Source organism: Eriocheir sinensis, unplaced genomic scaffold (genome assembly GCF_024679095.1).
Source record: "Eriocheir sinensis breed Jianghai 21 unplaced genomic scaffold, ASM2467909v1 Scaffold269, whole genome shotgun sequence".
NCBI classification, from domain to species: Eukaryota; Metazoa; Arthropoda; class Malacostraca; order Decapoda; family Varunidae; genus Eriocheir; species Eriocheir sinensis.
In genome coordinates this window covers 297,501-319,037 of record NW_026111575.1, presented here as the reverse complement: position 1 = coordinate 319,037, position 21,537 = coordinate 297,501, and the positions used below count along the sequence as shown (strand labels likewise).

The window sequence follows — 21,537 nt, the reverse complement described above, 5'->3', positions numbered from 1 at the left end:
CCCTACCGCCTACTCCACCACACGCTACTACACCACCCTAGCGCTCCTGTCCGCCTACTTCACTGCCCCCTTGCTGTCCACTCTACTGCAGGGGTACACTATATGCCGTCTACTACCGCGCCTGCCTCTACCTCTGTATTGCATCTCACCGTTCATTCTATACCACACATTGCCTTCTTTCTATTCTTCCTGCCTTTCTTCCTTCCTTCCCTCCTTCCTTTCTGACCTTTCTCCTTCGTTTTCTACTTTGCTTTCTTCCTTCCTCCCTTCCTTTCTTCCTTTTCTCCCTCGTTTCCTGTTTTCCTTCCTTCCTCCAATTCTTCTAATTCGTTTAATGCTTTCCTTGCTTCCTTTTTTTCTTTTTCTCCTTCGTTTCCTACTTACCTTTCTTCCTCTTCTCCTTCGTTTCCTACTTCTCTTTATTCCTTTTTTCCTGCCTTTCTTTCCTCCTCTTCTCCTTCGTTTTCTATTTTCCTTTCTTCCTTCCTTCCTTCCTTCCTTCTTCCTTCCTTTTGTTTTCTTCTCCTTTCGCTATCACACTCGTCTACCAACAGTCCCCATTCCGTAACAACTTCCCTTTTCCACATCCTACCACCCATTACCCCAAGTATCCACTCATTCCACCACTCCACTCACACTGTACATTCGACAACCGCTCACTGCCGCACTCCACCGCATGCACCCTCCCCGGCCACTCCACCACAAGCAACAGCGACCCACGGAAGAGCGTCACAAGGAAGGAATGAAAGCACAGCGTGAATTGCCTTAGTTTTCCCTCCCTTTGACCCGCGCCAAAGAACATAAGCCAGATTCCGGAAAGCAAATAAAAGAAATGGTTTCCTCGCAATCCTCTTCCTGTCTTTTATGTGTTTTTCTTTTTCGTTATTTCTTTTCGTTCTGATCGCCAGGGGAGGGCTGATGGCGGATGCGAGGAGTAAATCTAACGTTTAAAATAAAAGAATAATGGAAATATTTCATAACACTAAGGCTAGCGATGAATAACTAAATATGATAAAATAATAAACCAACAAAATTCCTGCCTGATGCAATGTTTTCCTGCAAAGTTCCACATGAATAATTATATACAGAGGCGCGAGTTTCATGCGGTTGCTGCTGCTGTTGTGGCTGCCGTGACCTGCTCAACAATATTTACCTGCCGTTGGTTCTTCATTTGCTCGCCTGACTCATCTTGGCCCTTCGTTGACGCCCGCCGCCCACACCAGCACGCGGCGGGAACACCGAAACACATTCACCTCTGTAATGGAAAGAATCAGCGTTAGTGCTGGCCGCTGCCGTGCTGGGAGCAGCAACAAAGGTGATGTTGATGATGTTTAGAATTTATGGTAAACGGTGATGACGGAAACATCAGTAATAACAGTAATAATGATAAGAATAGTAACAACAGTAATATAATAATAATAACATAATGATAAAATAAGTAGGGTAATATTAATAATAATAATAATAATAATAATAATAATAATAATAATAATAATAATAATAATAATAATAATAATAATAATAATAATAATAATAATAATAATAATAATAATAGTAATAATAATAATAGTAATAATAATAATAATAATAATAATAATAATAATAATAATAATAATAATAATAATAATAATAATAATAATAATAATAATAATAATAATAATAATAATAATAATTATCATTATCTTGGTTATCATTTATTATTATTATTATTATTATTATTATTATTATTAATACCTCTGAAACAATTGCATACTCTGTCAACCACTTACTACGAAAAAATAGTCTCAGATGCTCTGTGCACATAAATAACGAATAAATATAACTCCGTAAAATGTTTTCACTGAGGAATAGTTTGTCTCACTGAAATGAGGCATATCTCGGCACGCGTTTACCGCACGCACGGGGCCGTGATTGAAGTCTGATGGCGGTGGGAACTATATGTTCCAAATTATTTATATTTCGTCGTTAAATCATCATCGAGCAGCGAGTGAACTCCGCTGAACCAACTGATCACTTGCTGCATGGAAGACTGCAATTGTGAAATAATATATATATATATATATATATATATATATATATATATATATATATATATATATATATATATATATATATATATATATATATATATATATATAGTTTAAACATGATCCGCTTTCTCTCATCTTTCCTCAGACAGTCCTGGAGACAAGAGTTAAATAACAGTCGTGTATAGTGTTTGCTGCCATATAATTTTACAATGCGGCAGAGAACCGCTTTGTCCCTGCGGGGACAATGATAACTCCTGGCATTGGTCAGTGTAAGGAAGGTCTGGCGAACACAACGTTGAGTGGCTAGATACATCACATATCTACGTCTTGGCTGTCTCCTCGCTCCCTTGTGCTCAAGGTCTTGTGCTAACCTGGAGCCTCGTGCCTCAGCCTTTGTCATTCCCTAATACACCTTCACTCACCGACGAGAAAGACTCAGAATAGCAGTGAGCGAACGCTTCTCGGGGGCTGAAAGTTATATTATTGAAAGCCTTCCTCCATTCGGGTCAGGACTGAAGTGAAAAATTGGGTTGAGGCGAAAAAAAAGTATGAAAACATTTCTCAGACGGCCGGAAAAACTGTGTCACTCTTCTGCAGCGTCGACGCTCTGCCTCCCTGACGCTATTCTTTCGTTTTTCTTTTTCGTCACTCTTCTAATAAAGTTGGAGGAAAGCTCTTTCTTTCGTCCCCCCTTATTTTATGGAACTCCTTTTTCCATCTCTCTCTCTCTCTCTCTCTCTCTCTCTCTCTCTCTCTCTCTCTCTCTCTCTCTCTCTCTCTCTCTCTCTCTCTCTCTCTCTCTCTCTCTCTCTCTCTCTCTCTCTCTCTCTCTCTCTCTCTCTCTCTCTCTCTCTCTCTCTCTCTCTCTCTCTCAAGAAAAAAGTGGCCTACTATTTCTCTGTCCCCAGGCAAAATTTTTCTTACGTTTATTCTTTCTCATGTCTCCTTTGAAGTCATTTCGCTCTCAACTTCATTTCTCTCTCTCCCTGATGTCGCTCCTCTGCCTTCGACGGCTCTCTCACCTCCTTCCTTCCCAGCCACCCTCCTCCCCCCTACTTCCCTCCCTCTCATCTTTCCTCCTTTCCGCCTTCCCTTCCTCCCTTCCTCCTTAACTCTTTCCCTTCCGAAACCACCTCATTCCTACCTTTATTTTCCTTCCTGGTCTCATTTTCTTCTCTCCCTCGCTGTCAACCTTTATATTTTCCTTTGTCATGTGTCTTTTCTATGGCCAAGACAATATTTCTGGCAGCCTTTAATGTTCCCTCCTTTACGACAATTCTGTTTCGTTTTCCTTCCTGTTGGTTTTCGTGTTCCTATTGTTATTGTTTGCTTGTTTTCCTCTTCTTATTTTATTTATATTTCTTTTCTCTCTTCTCTCGTTCTCTCTCTCTCTCTCTCATCCCCTCTCTTTGTTTCTTTCCCTTTTTTTCTTCTTTTCTTTTTCTTTAATTTCTTTCCCTGTCATCTCTTCTCTTCGCTTCTCTTCCCTTCTCTCTCTCTCTCTCTCTCTCTCTCTCTCTCTCTCTCTCTCTCTCTCTCTCTCTCTCTCTCTCTCTCTCTCTCTCTCTCTCTCTCTCTCTCTCTCTCTCTCTCTCTCTCTCTCTCTTTCCCCGCGCCTTTCTCCCTTCTCCCTGCATCCTCTCCTTGCTAAACCTCGTCCATTACCGAGGCAATTATTTTAATGGCAGTAAATCTGGAAGACTCAGAAACTCCGGGTGGGGCGGCGGGAGCTTCCACTGGAGGGTCCCGACTCCCGTAATGAATTAGTTATGAACTCCCAGGAACTCGCCACTTCAACTAGGCCCTGTCTCTCTCTCTCTCTCTCTCTCTCTCTCTCTCTCTCTCTCTCTCTCTCTCTCTCTCTCTCTCTCTCTCTCTCTCTCTCTCTCTCTCTCTCTCTCTCTCTCTCTCTCTCTCTCTCCCTGTGTGTGTGTGTCTCATCCTCTCTCTCTCTTTCTCTCTCTCACGACCCGGCAGGTTTTGATTTCCATTCCTCGCATTTCGGGAGAGACGGAGTAGGTAGGCACAAGAGCGGTACGTTTCACTGCCTTGCCTTGCCTTGCCTCACTGCAGCGCTGCGTCTCCTCCTCCTCCTCCTCCTCCTATGTCTCCTGCTCCTCCTGCTCGTCCTCCTTCCTCCATCCTGCTCTGGGCTGAATGGTTAAGTGTGTGGCCTGTTTCTGCTCCACCTACTGTCTCTCCTTGCCTGTCTCTTCTGCCTGCTACCTCCCTTGCTTCTCATGCCAGCCATTACACCCTTCCTGCTTCTTTTTCCATATCCCTTTTGTCTCTTTTGCTTTCACTCTCTCCACTATGACTATTATTACCCACTCCACTTTTTTCCTCCATTCAGACCACTTTCTCTCATCCTCCTTGCTTCTTCCACTCTTCGTATTCTTCCATCTATGCCTATCATCCTTTCATTCTCTCTTTTTATCTCCTCCACTCTCCTCCATCTCTCCTTCACTCCTACCGTAGATATGATTTTCCACCAAACACCTCCCTTCCTTCCCTCGTCCCCTAATTTCTTCCACTCTCCATATCCTTCTCCCTCTATGCCTATGATCCTATTCAGCCTCATTGTTCTTGTCTCCTCCCTCCTCCCACTCCCTTAAGCTCCCCTGCTCTCCACCATTTCCCCTCCCCTTTCTTTCTTGTCCCCTAAATATCTCCCACTCTTCGTATCAAAATCTCTATGCCTACCACCCATTCAGCCTATCTCCTTATCTGCCCCATACCTCCTCCTCCCTCTCCCTCATCTCTTCGTCTCTCCCACCGTAGTAGATATTTTTCCGCCAAACTTAGCGTGGGAGTTTGATGAAGGCGTCATTAGTTGGAGCCGTCCAGACTTCCTGATGAATCTTCCTTCCTTTCTCTTCTCGTTCTCTTGGCCAGGAAACCGAGCCAAGTGGACGGCGAGGAGATAAGAGCGGGGGGGAGCGAGAGGGTGGGTGAGAGAGAGGGTGGGTGAGTGGGTGGGTGGGTGCGAGAGAGAGAGAGAGAGAGAGAGAGAGAGAGAGAGAGAGAGAGAGAGAGAGAGAATTTTGTGCGTGTATGGTTGAATGGCTTTAAGACTGTGTATGTATGTATGTATGTTACTATAATGATGCTTTTGTAAAGTTATAATTAGGTAAAAAAAAAAATAACTAGCTATCACTGTCTTCTATCGCAACACACACACACACGCACACACACACACACACACACACACACACACACACACACACACCACCCATAAAAAAATGAAGTGGAGCAAGAAAAAAAACATCACTCAAAGCATCACATTCATAAATACAAAACATACTCTCTCTCTCTCTCTCTCTCTCTCTCTCTCTCTCTCTCTCTCTCTCTCTCTCTCTCTCTCTCTCTCTCTCTCTCTCTCTCTCTCTCTCTCTCTCTCTCTCTCTCTCTCTCTCTCTCTCTCTCTCTCTCTCTCTCCCTATCCCTCCACCAATCCCCTTTCCTTCCCTCTAACTCTAACTCCCCTTTTCATTTCATCCATTTTTCCTCGCCTCGCCCATTTTTCCCTCGGCCGCTCTGTGCATCGTCGAGTTTATGTGTTCCTTGTCCCCTCCGTCTGGGCAGTAGCAGAGGCTGGCAGGCGGCCGTCACGGGAGATTTAGAGAATTGCACCGCTGATGACAATTCCCAACTTATGACCTGCCCGTGAGAGGGAAAGGGTCACGGGGGAGAGGAGAAGGGATGGGAGATGGGGTGGGTGGGTGGGAGAGAGAGAGAGAGAGAGAGAGAGAGAATTTTATTTGAAATGACACTTATTATTGACTTGATACTCAGGAAATGCTAAAAAAAATTCGTATCATGTAAAGGGAGACCGTAAATATGCAACAGTAATGCCTTTAAATTAATTCGAATTACTAGCAAACTCGTGCACAACAGTAAAACGTAAGAAAAAAAAAATCCTAAATATTACAACAATGAAAAGGACACAAGAAAACTATACCTGATAAACCTGTAATATACCAGACAATCAGACATACGCCAGGACTGGAACAAGTACAGCATATCATCTTACCCACACGACACCATAGGAACAGAAGACTGGCGAGAACAAGACAGCAAAAATACGGGACCTAGGAAGAGAAAAAGGGTTATAGAAGGAATAGAAACAATGAAAGGGAGGAGGGACTGAGTCGATACAATAATACAGAAGGAAAAGACAAAATCCGTGCCGATGAGAAGGCGAGAACGGCCAAACAAACGATGCGAGTCCCCGCCAAATGGAGACACGTGAGGGGACAGACGGCTGACCACACCACGCGGGTTATTGAATGTTCTCAACAAGATGCAGCCCGCCAGCGCCCTTCCCTTCCTCTCTCCCTCTGTTTCTCCCTTTCTATCCCTTTTCTTTTTCTCTCCTTCCCTCTGCTTTCTTCCTTTCCTTTCCCTCCAATCTTCCTTCCTCTTGCTTCCTTCTTCCCCTTTCCTCCTCTTCTCCCTCTCTCTGCCTTCCCTCTAACGTTTCTCCTCCTCTCTTTCTCACCCTCCTTCTTCCATGCCTCCTCTCCTTTCCTCCTCCTCTCTCTTCCTCTTCCTCGCCTCCTCTTCTTTCCTCCTCCTCCTCCTCCTCCTCCTCCTCCTCCTTCTCCTCCTCCTCCTCCTCCCCCTCCTCCCCCTCCTCCTCCTCCTCCTCCTTCTCCTCCCTAGCTTGCAGGCGTAGACGGAAGACCATCCTCCCAGCCATCTCCTGTGAAGACGGATCTCACTTCCCCGGATCAAGCGCCAACACCAAGGTTAACATAAAACTGGTGGGTGACATCATTGTTAGAGAACAATTGACTGAGTTCTGTGGACGAAGTATCAAGAACAGGAGACGTTACTGTATTCTTGGTGCAAAACTACAAGTTATAGAAGAAGCGGCAGACCTCGTCTCAGACCGCACTGAACAGGACACTTTCTTTGTTTTACACGCTGGCACGAACAACGTTCAAACAATGCGCACGGGGGAAATTTTAGCTGACTACCGACGAGTAATCCGCCGCTACAAGGAAAAGTCACGCCACATCATTGTCTCCGGGATTCTTCCGAGAATCAACGCCTTCACAGGTTTCCACAGAAAGGCGTCAAACATCAACAACAGATTGAAGAACCTCTCCTCTCCCTCCCTCTACTCTTCCTCTATCCACCTTCCCTGTTCTCCTTTCCTTCTTCTTTCCCTCCCTCTTCCTTGTCTCCTCTTTTTCACTCTTCCTTGCCTCCTCCCCTTCCTCCTTTCCTTTCCTCCTCGCCTCCCTCCCTCTCTCGCGTCCTCTTTCTCCTTCTCCTCTCCCTCCCTCTTCTTTACCTCTCTCCTTTCCTCCTCTCTCCCTCCCTCCTCCTTTCCTCCCTCGCCGATGTCGGGTCCGAATATCTAATTTTCGAGCCACCGATAAACAAGAGCGAGGACAGAGCATGTTGTGGGGAGCAAATGTTGAGGTGACGCGCCGCCGCCCACCTCTCCCTTCCTCCTCCTCCTCTGCTCTCCTCTGCTCTTCTCCACTTCCGTCTGCTCTCCTTTTACTCCTTCGTCTCTTCTCCACTTTCTTATCTTTTCTTTGTATTCCTCTATCTCTCCTTACCTCCAGTTCTATCTTTTCTCCTTTCCCTCCTCCACCTCTACTTTCCTCCACTTCCATCTGCTCTCCTTGCACTCCTTCTCTTCTCCACTTTCATCGTTTCTCATTTCATTCCTCCACTTCTTCCCTGCTACACTTCAATTTACTCTTCCTCCCTCCTCCACCTTTTCTCTTCTCTCCACCACTTCCATCTGCTCTCCGTTGACTCCTCCACCTATAGTCTCCACCTCCACATGGCATTATCTTCTTATCCACCAGTCCTCTCCTTCTCCTCCATCTCTCTTCCATTTGCCTTCATCTCTCCCCAAGTGTTATCTCCTCCAACTACAAATAAAAAATGGAAAACAAATAGAAAGATCGGAATGAAAGAGAGGAAGGACAGAGTCGATAACATAATACAAGAAGGAAAAGACAAAATCCGTGCCCATGAGAAGGCGAGGACGGCCAAACAAACGATGCGAGTCCCCGCCAAATGGAGACACGTGAGGGGACAGACGGCTGACCACACCACGCGGGTTATTGAATGCTCTCAACAAGATGCAGCCCGTCCTCCTTTCCCTCCCTCTGTCTCTCCCTTTCTCCCACTGTCTCTCTTCCTTCATTCTTTCTCTCTCTTTCAGTTTCAGCCCCTTCTTTCACTCCTGTCCTTCCTTCTTGCTTTCCTTCCTGCTTTCTCCCTTCCTTCCCTTCTCTTCCTACTTTTTCCTTTCCTTTTTTTTTTTTTTTTACTTTTCCAGTCTCAGTTCATCCTATCCTTCCTTCTCTTCATTAGCTATCTTCCCTTCCTTTCCTTTCTTCTTTTCCCTCCTTCCTTGCTTCCTGTCTTCCCCCGTTTTCTTCTGTTTCTTCCTTCCTTCTCGTTATTTTCTCATTCATCATCAGTTCCTCCTATTCCTCATTCCTTTCATTAATTCCCTTCTCTTCTACCTTATCCTTACTTAACACTTTTCCTATCCTCTCTTACCTTTTCATCCACCTTCATACCCTTACCTAACCCCATCCACTCCTATCCCCAGTCTCTTGCCTCCCCACCCTCCCAAATTCCCGACATCCCTAATCCTATAACCTCACAAATCCACTTCTCCCCAAATCCACCCCTCTCCAAATCCACTTCAACCCAAATCCATCTCTCCCCAAAGACACTTCACCCCTTTCTCCTTCCTCCTCCTGTCCCCCCCAGCCTCCCGCCTACCCAGCATCACGTCTCCGCCAGAAACCTTGGCCTCGTGTTTTGTGCGTTTGTTTTATTGCGTCCTGGACTTGGTAATGGCGCCGCGCCGTGATTTACTGGCGTGCTTGAGGGGCTGGTGTGGCTAAGGGTCTGGCCTGGCGCGGCGGAGGGTTTGGTGTGGCTAATGGTCTAAGTCTGTGGTGAGGGAGAGTTTGGTGTGAAGCAGAGTCTGGTATTAGTAAGAGTATGGTCTGTCTGATGGTCTGGGCTGGTATGGCCGATGATCTGGTGTGCCTAATGGTTTGGTCTGGCTGAGGGTCTGGTTTGGTGTAGCCGAGGATCTGGTGTGGCTAACAGTTTGGTCTGGCTGAGGGGCTTGGCTGGTGTAGTTAAGAGTCTGGTCTGGTGTGCTTGATGGTCTGGGCTGGCTAAGGATCTGACGTAAAGGAGGGTCTGGTCTAGCTGAGAGTCTGTTGTGGTGTGGCTAAGGGTCTGGTCTGATATGCTTGATGGTCTGGGCTGGCTAAGGATCTGACGTGAAGGAGGGTCTGGTCTAGCTGAAAGTCTGTTGTGTTGTGGCTAATGGTCTGGTCTGATGTGCTTGAGGGTCTGGGCTGGCTAACGATCTGACGTGAAGGAGGGTCTGGTCTATCTAAGAGTCTGTTGTGGTGTGGCTAAGGGTCTGGTCTGGTGTGCTTGAGGGTCTGGGCTGGCTAACGATCTGACGTGAAGGAGGGTCTGGTCTATCTGAGGGTCTGGTGTAGTGTGGCTGATCATATGTCTGGACAGTGAGTCTCTCTGGTCTAAAGGGTCTCCAGGTAGGTCACTGTGTCTATACTTTCTTATCCTTTCTATTAGCCCAGTAGCTGCGGGGATCATGTTTCTTAAAGGCCCCTCTAAACGAGAATAATGAAAAAAAATCATCACTCACACAAACCATTTCATAATATAGATCAACGCATTTGTGATCTGTTTATGCATCATCTATTTTGGGGGGGTTGTATCGTGGCAAAAATTTGGTCTGTCGCTGGTCCACGGTAAAGCCACAAATTTGCCCTGTCGCTGCTACCAGGTTAACTTTGCACATCCTCCTCTTCCGCTCTCCCTCACCTTCCATTACCACCCTCCGTATATCCACATAGTTACAGTGCAGCATTTCGGGTGTGGGAAAAATATACACCTCACATAAGTATTCGTGTGACACTAAAGGGGAGATTATCAAGACACCTCTATATCCGAAACTGGCCTCTCTTGTGGCATGTATTTCTTTTTGCTGTAACTGAAGCAGCGCCTAGTGTTTTTATTTTATTTATTATTATTTTTTTATTTTTTTGCCCTTAAGCTGCCTTCCATGCTGCAAAAAAAGGAAGCAGATCTAACAGTGAGAGGGATTCAGGAGTGTTAGTGAGCTATGATGTCCGTCCATGAAACCAAGGCATTCAAGTTTAGAAAAGGGCGTTGGGTTATGTGTCAAAAAGTGCAAAATGTGTAAGCAATTGTAGCGCTGAAGTAATCGTCATATTGAGAAATTGTTAGACCTTATCTCGATTATGCGATGTAAATACAATGTAGATAGATAAATAGAAAAACAGATATAGATAGATAGAGAGAGATAGAGAGAGAGAGAGAGAGAGAGAGAGAGAGAGAGAGAGAGAGAGAGAGAGAGAGAGAGAGAGAGAGAGAGAGAGAGAGAGGAAATAAAAATAAATACGAAAGCAAAAATAAAAACAAAACAAAACAAAAAAGTCACAACAGGAAGAAACAAAAGAAGAAAGAAAGAGAAAAATACATAAAATAATAAAAGAGAAAGAGGAGGAGGAGTAAGAGGGGAGGGGGGAAGAGGAAGAAGAGAAGGGAAAAGGATGAGGAGGGTGGAAGAGAAAATAAGAAGAAAAGGGAAAAAGAGGAGGAGGAGGAGGGTGGAAGAGAAGGAAGAGAAGGGAAAAGAGAGGAGGAGGAGGAGTGGGAAAGAGGAGGAGGGAAGAAGAGGAGGTGGGAAAGAGGACAAGGTAGCATCATAACATCATAGCGCGTCTGAGGTCGTTTCATCTACTTACGGCTGACTGGCCAATGAATTTTCCTCAAGATGTTTACATAAGTGAGAAAGAAAAGGGGAAGCTGGGTACGAAGGGGGGAGAGAGAGAGAGAGAGAGAGAGAGATTCAGAATCTTTTAGACATAACAATGGTAACACTTCACAGATTATTCTTTCCTCTCCTCTCCCCTCCTCTTCTCTCCTCCTCTTCTTCTCTTCTCCCCTCCTCTCTTCTCCCCCTCACTTCCTTTCCGTCACTGATCGTTCATATTCAGAATTTATAAAACTCCCAAACAATGATTTCCAGATTCCCTTACAAGAGGAAGAAGATTTTATTTCCTCCTTTTTTTTTTCCATTGCACAGGATTTTGGTCTCGTATTTCGCTTCCTCGTTAACGGGAAAGTAAGGAAGTTAAAAAAAGGATACATTGCGAGTAACTTCATCGCCGAGTTAGTAACATGAGACGAGTTAATGCGGAGGAATCATACATAACTTAAGCAGAGGATTTGCTTTTCTGTGCCATACCGTCAAGGCGCAGAACATCACGAGACCGTCTGAACATCGTATTAGTATTTATTAACTGTTATGTGTCAAGTTTGTCTTTTTAATTCAAGTTTTGGGACGTTAGTTAGTTAGTTAGACATTGAACTGGGTGGTCTTGGGATACAAAAGGGGAATGTCTGAGATGAGGAACATGAGGAACAAGAAAGGGGAGGGGGGTGACATGAGAAGAAAGGGGTGGAGAAGACATGAGGAAAGGGTATTTGTGACATGAAAAGAAGGGGAAAAAAAGGGGAAAAAAAAGCAGGTGGAGGTGAAAGACAAGAAAGACAAGAGTGGAAGGAAGACATGAAGGAAGGGGGAGGGGAGACATGAGGAGAGGGGAGGGGAGAGCAGGGGAAGAAGGGAGGCATGTGTGAGGGTGGTAGCGGGCGGGGAAGGTCTGAAGTGGTTGGCATTCCACGGAGCAAACCACCGACACCTTGTCATTCCACTTCGGCAGCGAGGCGCGACGGAACGGAGGGAAGGGCGCAGAAGGCGAAGATAGAGGAAGGGAGGAATAGAAAGGAAAGAAGAAAGGGCAAAATAAATAAAGAAGGGAGAAAAGAGAAGGAGGAAAGGAAGGAGGGAAGGATGCGGGAAACGAGGAAAGGAAGAAGAGAGGAATAGAAGGAAAGGAAAGGAAGAAAGGAAGAAGTGAAGAATAAAATGGAAGGAAAGAAGTAGGGAGGAAGAAAGAGTTGAAAGAATAATTAATAGAAGTAGTTTTAGTTGTCTGTTGCATCCATATCTTCTTCTCCTCTCATTCCATTCTTTCTCTTTTTCCTTTCTCTTCCCATCTGCCTAAATTCCTTGCTTCTTCATTCCTTTCTACCTCTTTCTTCCTTTTCCTTCTCTCCCTCCTTCCCTTCCTATTTATAATCCCTTGTTACTTAATTCCCTTCTTCCTCTTTCTCTTAATTTCTTTCTCTTCGTCCCTCCCCGTTTTCCTCATACTTAAATTTTCCTCTTCCACTCTTTTCTCTCCTATTCCTCCTTCCTTCTTTCATACATCTCTTGTTATTACCTCCTCCTCCTCCTCCTTCCTCTCTTCCTTTCCCTTGTCTTCCTTCCTCTCCCTTCTTCCCATCTTTGCCCCTCCTACCCATCACCTATTCCTCCTTCTCCTTTCTATCTTCCTTTTCCTTATCTTCCTACCTCTCCCTTCTTCCCATCTTTGCCCCTCCCAGCCAACGCCTCTTCTTTCTCCTCCTCCTATTTCCTCTCTTCCCTTTCCTTCTCTCTCTTCCTCTCTCTTCTTTCCACCCTTGCCCTGCCTAACCAACACCTACTCCCCATGCTCCTAGTCCTCCTCCTCTTACACCACCGCGTAAACAGAAATCCCAGACAAACGGACACGCCAGAAACACACAAACAGACCGCACTAACAGACGGGCCGACACGAACACTATGCAGTCGCCGGCAGCTCGGGGTTTGTCTGTTGGTCAAATTCACGGCATTTTTCAGCTTGATATATATTCAGGCGGCGATATTTCTGGACTGGGATCCCTCCTCAAAATTCCCCCCGTGAGGCCGCTCCTGCAAGAAATATACATTCTGAGCCGCGCGGTGAGCTAGCTGACTGGCGGCATTTTTCCTATTTGACTCTCTCTCTCTCTCTCCCCTGCTCCTCTATACCCGACCTCTCCTCCTCCTTTCCCCTGACCCCGTCCCGACTGACCCCGATCCCCCAGCGTGCCTGCTCCCTACATGTTTCTTCTCCCTCCTCTGCTACACTTCTGAAATTGCTCCTGTATTCTCTATGCCTTTTCCTCCTCCTCTTCCTCCTCCTCCTCCTCCTCCTCCTCCTCCTCCTCTCCTTTCTTCTGCTTTACTTCCTCCTTTTCATATTGTCTGCCTTTTTCAGATTTCGTTATTCTTTTTTTATCTTTATTTCTCTCTCTCTCTCTCTCTCTCTCTCTCTCTCTCTCTCTCTCTCTCTCTCTCTCTCTCTCTCTCTCTCTCTCTCTCTCTCTCTCTCTCTCTCTCTCTCTCTCTCTCTCTCTCTCTCTCACACACACACACACACACACACACACACACACACAAACACACACACACACACACACACACTGAGTTCCCTGGCATCCCTTTACACGAATCCTCTTTCACTTTCTTATCTTCCATTCTTTATCCCCTTCCTTTCTCCTTTTCCTCCTCTTCCTCAGGCCCACTTTCCGCATTCCCTTCCTTTCTCCTCCTCTCATTCTCTCCTTCTCACTTCCTGTATTTCTCTCCTTCCCACCATACTTCTGTCTTTCCCTCTTCCTGTCTTTTCCTTCCCTCTTTCTCCCTCACTTCCTGTCTTTCTCTCTCTTTATCTCTTGGCTTTCTCTCTCACACCCTAACCCAACCACCCCAACACGCGTTCCCACCCCCAAACCCACTCCCTTCAAACCCTCTCCTACCCCTCCACCACCATCCTCCCACACACACGCACGCCTATTCCTTCGGCTCTGTTTCCTTAGTAAGTTTATGTGTTTGTTTGGGTATCTCCGCTGCCCTTCTGCAGTGCAGCCTCGCCAGGTCCTAAAAGCCGTCGGTTTGATGCCGCGCCGGACTCTGGAGGCAGGAAAGGCGAGGTGGAAAGGAAAGACGAGAGGGAGGAAAGAAAAAGGGAAAAAGAGTATGTTCGGGAAGGAAAGAGGGAAAAGCAGAGAGCAAAAAGGGAAAAATGTTGAGGTGGAAATGAGAGACGAGAGGAGAAAAGGGAAAAAGGGAAAAGACAATGAGCGGGAAGGAAAGAGGAAAAAGCAGAGAGCAAAAAGGGAAAAATGTTGAGGTGGAAATGAAAGACGAGAGGAGAAAAGGGAAAAAGGGAAAAGACAATGATCGGGGAGGAAAAGGCGAAAAGTAGAAAGCAGAATGGAAAAATGAAAAGTGCTGAGGTGGAAAGACAAAGGGGGCGAAAACGAAAAAGAGAAAAGAGTTTGATCGTGAAGGAAAAGAGGAAAAGGTAAAAAAGAAGGAAAACGTGTTACGAGAATGATAAACCGGAAAAAAAAGAGAAAAGTAGAGAGCAGAAGGGAAAAAAGGAAAAGTGTTGAGGTGGAAAGGAGAGGGGGAGAAAAAGAAAAAGAGAAAAGAGTATGATCGTGAAGGAAAAGAGGAAAAGGTAAAAAAAGAAGGAAAAAGTGTCCCGAGAATGATAAACAGAAAAAAAAAAAGAGAATCTGGGTGGAATGCTCGGTGGTGTACATGGACTGAGAGGCAATCTTTCGAGTCTTATACTTCCTTCCTCTCCTTCCACCTTTCCTTCTACCTCTCCATACTCTACCTCCTTCCCTCCACCCCTCGCCCCTCCGTCTCCTTGGCCTCCTCTCCTCCCATCTCTCGTTCTACCTTTTTACCTTCCACCCCTCGCTCCTCCATCTCCCCTTGGCACTAAATCTTCGCCGCTGAGAAACATTGCCTCCCTGTCCTTACGCCGTGACCTCTGACCCGCTCGTTAAGGTCATGGGGGGGTGACACGCCTCGCTGCCCGACTGACCCTGTGACCACGAGAATGAGGGAGGGAGAGAAGGTAAGTAGAGGAGGGAAAAGGGGGAGGGAAGGAAGTAGGGAAGGAACCGATGTAGAAAGATAGCTAGGGACGAGGAATGGGAGAAAGGGGCAGAGACAGTTGGAAGGAGAGAGGAAAAGAAAGGGAGGAAGGGAGAGTGGTAGAGCAGAGATATACACTGAAAAGGGGAGAAATGAAGTTAGGAGAGAGACCTATTGGCAAAGAAGGGGTGATAGGAAGGCAAGGAAGAAAAATAAAAAGGTTAGAAGAGAGGAAAGAAAGCTTGCAACTGAGAAAAGAAGAAAGGAATGGATATATAGCTAGAAAGAGGACAGGAAGAACAAGTGGAAAGTAAGTGAAAAATAAAGATAGTGAAGACTGATGGGAAAGTAGGGACGTAGCGGAGAGAAAGAAATAAGAGGAATGGAAGAGAGGAGAAAAGAAATGGTGCAAAGGATGGGGTGAGATGGATGAAGGTATAAATATATGGGAAGCCAGAATGGATAGGATTGTGTTCACGTGAGAAAGGACTTTTACAAGGACTTTTGAACGCAAGACAGACAGACCATCCGAGAGAAAAGATGGAAAAGTGAAAAGGTCATAGGAGGGAGGAATAAAGAATGAGATGATTATATATAGTAAAAAAAAAAATGGAAATGTGTTTGAATGGATATCGAAGTTTAAAGATGGTTATACACAGAAGGTTTCCAAATAAATGAAAGGAAAAAAATATATGGAAAGTGACCTAGAGAGATCGTAGAAACTAATACAATAAAGATTAAAGCGAAAAAAAATAGAGGAACGAAGAGAATTTGCATTTTGATATGAGTTTGTGTTTTTGCATACAGATAAATAGATAAATACATATAGATAGATAAAGACAGATAGATAGAAAGATAGATAGACACAGGGAGAGAGAGAATGAGATAATGATATAGAGATAGATGGATAGATAGATAGATAGGTAGATAGAGAGAATAGAAGAGAGAATGCGGGAGAGAGACTGAGAATAAGAGACAGCGAGAACGAGAGCGAGAGAAAGTGAGAGGAAGAGTGAGAAAGAGAGAGAGCGAAAACAGGCTGAGGGTACGAATGGCTTAGGCGCTCAACACAGTGTCATTTTACTTTAAGGCCGAAAAAAAAAGGGATAAAAAAAAAAGGTATCCCGGAAACTTCACTAGACGCGGATGCTTAGAGCCGAGAGTCGAGTGTTCTAGGAGGGGACTATCGCCCTTATCTGCAACCCGGTACACTTACTGCTCTTACTGAAACGCCGTGACTAAGTGAGTGTGCGAGATTAGATATTTTCTCTCTCTCTCTCTCTCTCTCTCTCTCTCTCTCTCTCTCTCTCTCTTTGTCTCTCTATTTTTCTATTTATTTTTCTCTCTCTAGGTGGAAGGAAGAGAAGAAAGGTGAAAGGTGGAAGGAGAGAAAAGGAAAGGGAGGGAGGGAGGGAGGGAAAAAGTCTCGATCAGTCATCTATCTATCTATCTTTCTATCTATCTACTTTTTAACATGGTTCTATTTTCTATAATCGATGTTTCCTATTGTTTTTTTTTATTTATCCTCTCTCTCTCTCTCTCTCTCTCTCTCTCTCTCTCTCTCTCTCTCTCTCTCTCTCTCTCTCTCTCTCTCTCTCTCTCTCTCTCTAGTACCCCCTCCCCCGTGTTAATGTCGGACGTGTAGGAGACGCGTTTCTAAGCCGCTTAAGTGTTGCTGTGTCTCGCGTGGTGTGGGAAGCGAGGAGTAGCGGCGGCGGCGGCGGTGGTGGTGCAGTCTGAGATCTACTACTAAAACAGTGGAGGAGGAGGAGGAGGAGGAGGTGGTGGAGGAAGATGAGGAGGAGGAGGACATGTCGGGGGAGAGAACATCTGGTAAGGATAAGCTTGTTCATTGATACAGCTAAGACGCATTAGTAACTTACTCAGGTGAAAATTCAGGTAACTGCTCAATGAAATGCCGAAGTGATATGTGTGTGTGTGTGTGTGTGTGTGTGTGTGTGTGTGTGTGTGTGTCTCTCTCTCTCTCTCTCTCTCTCTCTCTCTCTCTCTCTCTCTCTCTCTCTCTCTCTCTCTCTCTCTCTCTCTCTCTCTCTCTCTCTCTCTCTCTCTCTCTCTCCCTCTAGCTTTCCCTTTGTTTAATTAAATTAATATAAAAGTTTTTTTGATACAGCAACACTATATACATGGCGTTCAATAACAACAACAACAACAACAACAACAACAACAACAACAACAAACCAATATTAATAATTAAATGGCTGATAACAAAGGCAATATCTGGAAACATGATATTACTGTGAATGTCTTGAATATCTACCCACCTATTACTATTACAATTCCCAGAAAAACAATAATAATAATGATAATACTAATAACACTAATGCCAATACCAACACTAATACTAAAACAGAATCAAATACTAAAACTAATACTAATACTAATGATACTAAAACTAATACTAATAGTAATAATACTGATACTGATACAAATACTACCACTAATACGAATACTATTACAAACACTAATACTACTAATACTAATACAAATATCAATACCTATACTAATACCAATGCTAACAATACAAATACAAATACTAATACAAATACTAATACTAATACAAATACCGATACATATGCTAATTAATGCTAACAATACTAATACAAATACTAATACTAATACAAATACTAAAAACACTACTGCTAATAATAATAATAATAATAATAATGACACTAACGATGACGGTGATAATGACAGTAATAATAAAAGTGATGGAAACAAGCACCATAAGTAATAACATCATATCAGTCCTAATGATAACAGCCGCGCCCCCATAATCAGTGCAAATATCAGCAGTGACGTTTGATCGCCTTTTAATCGGGTTCACATTACACGCGAGTCAATTACTGATGAATCGCCGCCCATCATAATACCCGTCACGAGATTAACAATTGCCTGCCTGAATATAGTTTTTTTTTTCAGCCTGGTGCAGGGGGGAGGCGTCTGTTTATCATTAACATTATTATTATTATCATTACTACTACTACTACTACTACTACTACTACTACTACTTCTACTACTACTTTTCACAGAGGAACACATATACGCTCCTTTTTTATTTTACTTTTTGACATGTTTTTTTTTAACTTTATTATCAATGTTTCCTTTTCTATATTAACTTTCACGTCTCTCTGTGTCTTTCTCTCTCTCTCTCTCTCTCTCTCTCTCTCTCTCTCTCTCTCTCTCTCTCTCTCTCTCTCTCTCTCTCTCTCTCTCTCTCTCTCTCTCTCTCTCTCTCTCTCTCTCTCTCTCTCTCTCATGCACTCACATTTCCTCCTTCCCTTCTCTCGTCTCCTCTTCTCGCCTTCCTTTGATCTTTTTCCGTCCCCTCTTCTTTTTTTCTCCTGTTTATTTTCCTTCTTGTCCTCTCATGGCGCCCTCCTTCTCCTCCTCCTCCTCGGCGTCAATTGAAGAGGCAGAAAAGGAGGTCATGGCTAAGAGACTCGGAAGGAAGACTCATGCAAGATTGTTTACTTTATAAGAGTTTGCCCGTTTCTGTTTATTCTCTCTCCCTTCCGTCCTCTCCGTCTCCAGCTTTCCTTCTTTATCTTTCTTTCCTTTTCTCGCTTCTCTCACTCCATGACTTTTGTGTTTTAGTTTAGGAGAAGATGTGTTGTGTTGGTAACTCTTTCTTTTTATTTTTTCGTTTTTTTTTCTCTCTCTTCAGGAACTATGACAACGTAGAGATATTTTCGTGTTTATAATTGGAAAGGGTTATACTCCTCATGAGGTTTATTGTTTGTTTGTGTGTGTGTGTGTGTGGTCTCAGTCCTACCCAAAAATCGGTACTACGAGCTCTGTGGTCTTCCGTAGGGGAACAGCTGGCTGTCTCGAGAGACCCGTAGCAGACCAAACAAACAAACACAAACATACACATCTCCATACCCCCTACCCCCACACACCCCTACATACACATACAGGTAAACAGGTGAAGAGAAGAGAAAGAGAGAGTTGGGTCACCTTCCTGGGCGGTGATGGTGGAGAGGGAGAGGGAGGGAGAGGGAAGGTTCAGGAGAGAGGGAGGGAGAGAGAGGGGTGGAGAGAGGGAGAGAATGGGAGCGAGAGAACACCATTTTTTACCCTCTGCAGCATTGTCTTGGCGCCGGGGAACATGGAAACCTACTCGCGGGGTGAGGGTCGCGCTCTGATCCTGTCACTGCTGAAGGGAAACCACTGCTGAACCCCCTCCTGCCCCCCTCCCCTACCCCCTCCTCCACCTACACACCTCCAATGGATAGAACGGCAACATGTTTCCCTTCCTGCCTACCTCCCTTCCTCCTGCCCCTCCTTCCCTTCCCTTCCCTTCAGGCCACTACCTTGCCTCTCTATAGCTTGTTCTTCCGCCTTTCCTTCGCCCCTTCTTACCTCTGACCTTATTCTGCTGTTTGTATCGCACACTGTTCCTTCTCTTGCTGTTTCCTCCCTCACTGTCTTTCCTTAATTTCCTCTTGTTTTTATTTTTATCCTCTTTTTAATATCTCGTATCACACTCTTTTTTTTCTTTCTTCCTTTCTTCTTTCATTCTCCTTTTCTTTCTCTTGAGTCATTTTCCTCCTTCTTTTCCTCCTCCTCCTCCTCCTCACGCCACGTAGTATGTATAAGCACAGGGACAAGCGCTGAGTAGATTCGCTCCTCCAACTTTGCCTCTTAATCTTCGGCGGAGTTCGGGGTTTCGTGGGGCGGCCGCACGGAAAGTTAAGTTGGATGTCTACATTGCATGACCATATCCACCCCCCAACCTCCCCAGCGCCTCAGCAAGTCCAGAAGCAGCTGCAAGAACGTTATTAAAGTGGTGGTATTCTCAGACGCTTCCGCCTCTCACATCAACTACCTCCCAAGGCAGAAAAGGAGACTAATCGGATTCTAATGAGTGTTTTTTAGGTTCATGATACAGAAGAATGGTCAGACTACCACCAAGGCCATAAAACTCCTCCTCTAAATGGTATTCGCATACACTTCCGCCTCACATATCAACTATCTCACAAGGCAGAAAAAGGGGTCAATCGGTTTCAAATGAGTGTTTTTGTAGATGCATGATATAGAATAATTATCAGACTAGCACCGAGGTCATAAAACTACGCCTGTAAATGCCCAAAGCCCTTACGAAAGCCTTGTGAAATGTGTTTGCCTGGACACCGGAATTAATTTGAAACAGAAGATAGCAGCAATAGAGGTGATGGGAATGTCGTGTAACTAAACGGTGGAAAAAAAATAAGGGCAATGTAACTATGAAACGCAATACTCAGGGGAAACTAAACCAAGCACTGCCAATAGGAAGACAAATGTTGATATAGAGTTAACAAAACAATATATAAATGTCAGAGAGAAGAAAAATTGTACAGGCTAAAGTTAAAAAAGGATGATTATACAAAAACTTCTATCAAGAGTGCGAGACTAAGAAAAAAAGGAAACAAGCTCTACTACAAAAAGAAAATGAAGGAAAATGAAGGAAAATGACAGAAAAGAAAAAAATGTACAGGTTAAAAAGTAAAAAAAGAAAAAAAAAACTGATTATGCAAAACTTCCTTCTAGAGTGCGAAGTTTTAATAATAAAAAGACAATAATACCAAAAAAAAATCTACAAGTACAAGTAAAATGGAAGAGCAAAACACTAAGAGGAGGAGGAGGAGGAGGAGTAATTCCATGTAAAAAAAAATATTAAGTTGCCTGGAAGGAAAAACTTAAGATGAAAATAATCAGAGGAAGAAAATGAATCTTCTTGAGGAGGAGAAATCTTTTGCTATTTTTGGAAGAGGAGAAAAATATTAATGACAGTATTTTGGGAAAGGACAATGACTTAGGAGGAGAGAGAGAGAGAGAGAGTGTGTGTGTGTGTGTGTGGGTGTGTAAAAGAAGGAGAAAATTAGCCGTTATAGACATTATAAGTCTCTCTCTCTCTCTCTCTCTCTCTCTCTCTCTCTCTCTCTCTCTCTCTCTCTCTCTCTCTCTCTCTCTCTCTCTCTCTCACTCAAACACACACACACACACACACACTAACATTCATTATATAACACAATCACACATACAAAAAAGAAAATACTTGTAACAGAAGAATAAGTTAAGTGCACGCAAAACAACAACAAAAAAACAATCAAAAAATAAACAAATAAGAAAAAAAAAACAAGTTAAACGAAGATAAAAAATACAAGAGTGAGCGAGTGAGCAAAAGAAAGGTTGTAAAGGACGATGAAAGAGTGGGGGAAGGAGGTAAGAGAGAGAGAGAGAGAGAGAGAGAGAGAGACAACGAGGGAGGGAGGACGCATGGGTGGTGGGGGGGGGGGTCCAGGCATTACACGAGAGGAAGTGAAGGTCTTGTAGCAGAGGCAATAAAAGAAGCAACCGTTCCTCTTGTCAATTAAGCTCTTAAGACGCGCCTGCAACAAAAGAAATGCAACTGCCTCAAGCGAATCCTCACTCCATTCTCTTCCCCTCGCCCTTCCCTCTCCTCCTCACTCCTTCTCCCTCTTTCCCTCACTCCCTGCCCTTGCCCCTCTCCCCTTCTCACTCCTTCTCCCTCCTTCCCTCACTCCCTACCCTTGCCCCTCGCCCCGTCTGACTCCTTCGCCCTCCCACATTGCCCCTCTTCCATCCCCTCTACTCCTTCACCCTCTCCCTTCCCTCTCCTCC

General features: G+C 44.5%; 1 long non-coding RNA gene across 1 annotated transcript in view; it reads right to left on the bottom strand.

Moving 5' to 3' along the window:
• Window positions 1-21,537, bottom strand: part of LOC126991386 (uncharacterized) — a 90,687-nt gene that overhangs the window by 31,486 nt on the left and 37,664 nt on the right. Inside the window, exon 3 of the long non-coding RNA XR_007745464.1 lies at window positions 1,154-1,255. This is a non-coding gene — a long non-coding RNA (uncharacterized LOC126991386). The remainder of the gene's footprint in view (window positions 1-1,153; window positions 1,256-21,537) is intronic.